General features: G+C 34.9%; 1 pseudogene; it reads left to right on the top strand.

Moving 5' to 3' along the window:
* Nucleotides 1-696: 696 nt before the first annotated feature.
* Nucleotides 697-1,826, top strand: LOC109242992 (annotated as a pseudogene).
* The last annotated feature ends 2,583 nt before the right edge of the window (nt 1,827-4,409 follow it).

Here is a 4,409-nt window from a genome sequence, read left to right as displayed (position 1 = left end):
CCTGAATTGCGACCAGCTGCTGCCATTTTTTTTTCCTTAAGACAAAACGAAGGAGCTGGAACTTTTTATAGAAAATTAAACTGGACCATTTTCTTCACATTATTCATTTGAGAAAAGAAAACACTTTTAGCAACAAAAAAAGAAAAAACTATTGGCCAAAAAAAAAAGGGCCAAACATGCTATCATTTTACTTCGAATTGGATTTATAATGGTTGCAAAATCAGAATAAGTCCTATATGTATACATTCAAAACTCTTTTCACATCAGTATACATAATTTGAGGGGAAAACAATAGTTAGGTTCATTTGAATTTTCTAAATCCGCCTACAATTTTGGTCACCCAAGGGAAAAAGAAATGTTGGTTATGCAGCTTCATGCACATAATTACTAAAAATCAGTCTAGAAATTCACTTTAAATTACAACCTAGTTTTTCTTTTAACAAATCGACGGCATGTAAAGTCGTTTTGATCCAGGAATTCAAAGACATATTCTGTGTCCAAATTAACATCTACTCCCTAGAAACTATGAACTAGAGACTATAAACAAGAATTGAAAAATATTGACTAGAGTCTAAGGCAATGACTACAATATCGATAGGAAATTGCTTTGCACAATCAACTTCGATACAATCTGATTTCTACGAAGATACCGCTATAAAAATTACCACGTCTTTCAAACTCAAAGCAACAATAAAACACGGCCTTTCCTACTATTCAATCCGTTTTCGTTTACCAATTCCACAATTCCCTTCATACACAAATAGCATACATACATTAAACCAAAGACTGAACAAACACCTATATATATTCCTCCCTCTGATCAACAAAGAATATATCATTCTCATCTCTACTATTGTAGCCTATAGTACACCAAAGGAACAAAGAAATAAGATAAGTTGGTAATTAATTTATCATTCTTGTTTTGGTTGAGCTATGGCAGAATCCCACTTGAACGGAGCCTATTATGGCCCCTCTATTCCGCCACGGTCGAAAACCTACCACCGCCATGGCCGTGGCAGCAGCTGCAACCCATGTAGCTGTCTCTTTGGCTGCCTCTGCAATTGCATTTTCCAAATATTCTTCACCATTCTTGTCATCATTGGCGTCGCTGCATTAGTTCTGTGGCTCGTTCTTCGTCCTAACAAAGTCAAATTCTACGTGACCGATGCTACGTTAACTCAGTTCGATTTGTCCACCACAAACAACACTATTCACTATGATCTTGCTCTCAATATGACTATTAGAAACCCCAACAAGCGTATTGGAATTTACTATGATTCAATTGAAGCTAGAGCTATGTATCAAGGGGAGAGATTTGCTAGTACAAATTTGCAACCATTTTATCAGGGTCACAAGAATACTAGCAGCTTGCATCCGGTGTTCAAAGGTCAGAGCTTGGTTCTATTGGGAGACAGAGAGAAATCCAATTATAATAATGAGAAGAATTTAGGGGTATATGAGATGGAAGTGAAGCTTTACATGCGTATAAGGCTTAAGGCTGGTTGGATCAAAACACACAAAATTAAGCCAAAGATTGAGTGTGATTTTAAGGTTCCTCTGGAGTCTAATGGCAAATCATCATCTCTCAATTTTGAGGAAACTAGATGCCATCTTGATTGGTAGTTTTCTTTTATCATGGTTCTGTTCTTGATCTTCACATGACCACGGAGTTTTTTTTTCTTTTTTTCTTTTATTTTTGGATTTCTTGTATTTCTCATATTCTTTGGATGTTGTTTTCCGGCGCTTAGTATTCAGTGAAATACATATGTTATGTTTGTAAATATGTAACGAGTACCTTTAATTTTTATGATTTTCGTTACTATGGATATTCTATATTATCACGAGGATTACTTTAGTTTTATAATTAGTTTTGAAGTTGATTAGAGTACTGTACTAGCAGGGGCGGATATAGGGGGCCGGAAGGGCCGAAAAATTACACTGTATATACAAGTTAAAATCTGTTTTTTACCTCTATATATTATGTTTTGAACCTTCTTCACACAGCCCAAAAGTGTAGCTTTGTTTTAGTTATTCACTTCAGAAAATATTCTTTAAACCAAATCGCCGGTAAAGTCATGTACTCGAACAATTCTGAGATATATATTTTGCATCCCATAAATGCTATAATAAATTTATGTATACACTGTTAGATATTTATCAAAAAAATTATTCTGCAAAAAATTCACAAGGACCAGGCATGTGCAACATGTTTCCACTTCATAATTAATACTATGAAAAGGAAAATTTGCTTGGTTAATGTTGATGTGATTTGGCATAGTTGGAAGCTAGTGGGCGCAGTATTACGTTCAACGGTTAGGGTAAAAATTGACAGTGTGCCCACAGAATTATAAGAAATCGAGTTGTAATTTGAAATTCCAGATAACTCATAAGTCGTTTACCCCCACGAAGAGAATTAAGCAAACATGAAATTGTGTGGGGGAAATTACGCTCCTTGTCACTTGGCCCAACAGTCCATCAAAAATGGCTCACGTTTGTATCTCTTACCTGATATGGCCCAGGTTATACATAATCTGAAAATTATTTTTCACCAGTTAGTCCACTCTATTTAATTTTTTTTTCTTTTCTTCATTCTTCTTCTTCCTCTTTCACGACTTTGCACCCCAAAATTTCTCTACCATTATATATATTCTTCAATTCTCCTTCCAAAATCAAAGTTGATAATCACTATTAAGATGAGAAGAAAAAATACCATTTAAGAGAATTATTATTTTTGGAGTCACCATTAAAGGTCATTCGAAGCTTCAATTTCAGAAATTGGATTTTTCGATTTTGTTAGTTGTTTGGATTGGGTGTTGGCCCAATTGATTGAGATCGTTAAGGGGAGTTCAAAACTCAAATTTGAAGTGATTTGGAGCAGAGTTGAGCTAGATTTGAGTTGAATTTCAGAAGATGCCCAAAGAAGAAGAACCCGTGAAGCTCCATTAATAGGATTCATTTGTATAATAGTATATAATATTGTATAAGTAATGTATAAACACCTCTTATACGTTATTTTATACAAGGTTGATACATTATTTACAGGTATATGGTGGATTTCTCACATTTCTTCTTCTTCCTCTTCTTCTTCTTCTTCCTCTTCTTCTTCTTCTTCTTCTTCTTCTTCTTCTTCTTCTTCTTCTTCTTCTTCTTCTTCTTTCTCGCATTTCTTCTTCTTCCTCTTCTTCTTCTTCTTCTTCTTTCTCACATTTCTTCTTCTTCTTCTTCTTCTTCTTCTTCTTCTTCTTCTTCCTCTTCTTCTTCTTCTTCTTCTTTCTCACATTTCTTCTTCTTCTTCTTCTTCTTCTTCTTCTTTTTCTACGATTTTCACTTGCAATTCTTGACTAAAACTATTCCAAATCTCCATTAAATGACTTCAAACTTTGTATACAATCTACTTAGACTAATTATAATAAGTTTAAACAATAATCATATGATGAGTTGAGGAAAAGGAGAATGAAAATGTTTCGCGCTTGAAGATATATAGAATAAAAAACTAGAAAAAATTCAGATATAAACTTATTGATATTTGGCCACACGTTTGCAAACTTGTAAGTGGGCTAGAATAATGCAGGGTCAACTTATAGACTGCATTATTATGTAATTTAATCAATAGTGTGAGGCGATAAGGCACCATCAATGGATATGCGATTTCAGCAACTCTTGCACTCGCATTTGCGATCACAACTCCTTGACTAGCAAAAGGAACCAGAAAACCTCACAAATCCTTTTGAGGAGAATTTTTAAACAAAGCTACATTATGTCGTGAATTTTCCTCCTCCTTAGTATTAGACCCCTCGTATCATCTAATACCTCAGTAAGTATCGCGGTTTGCAAGCTCACATTTTCATAGAAGCTATCATTGGATAACTTGGCTAATGTAGTGTGTGAAATTTCCTCGAACACCTGCTCTACGATAGTGGCAGAAGGTTCTTGTATCATATCCACCACCTCTACTGATTTTGCATGCCTAACTTGAGGTTCTTCCTTGTCTTCAATAGGTTGAATTATAGTATTACTTCAAGTAATCAATGCCAAGGAATCTACATTTTCATACTTCTCTGGAATTCATCAAACACATGGTCCGCCTTTGAGTTTCCAGTTTCATCAGTAGATTCAAACGCAGATGAAAAATGGCTTGGAGCAGAAAATGGAGTGTCACGACCCGAATTTTCTACCCTCGAAAGTCGTGATGGCGCCTAATAATGAAAGCTAGGCAAGCCAACCATTTGAATTATTTACCCTTTTCCCATTTAATCCCTTAACAATTAATAGCCAACATTAAATAACATAACAGAATTTAGTAAGCGGAAGACTGAACATAATATAACAATAAGGATGACAATACCAATCCATACATAAACTACCAAAGACTGGTGTCACAATTTCACAAACGGTCTAGGAGTACTACA

The sequence above is a fragment of the Nicotiana attenuata genome, unplaced genomic scaffold (assembly GCF_001879085.1).
Source record: "Nicotiana attenuata strain UT unplaced genomic scaffold, NIATTr2, whole genome shotgun sequence".
In the NCBI taxonomy this organism is placed as follows: Eukaryota; Viridiplantae; Streptophyta; class Magnoliopsida; order Solanales; family Solanaceae; genus Nicotiana; species Nicotiana attenuata.
Note: the sequence above shows the minus strand (reverse complement) of the source record. Positions and strands in the feature narration are given on the sequence as shown.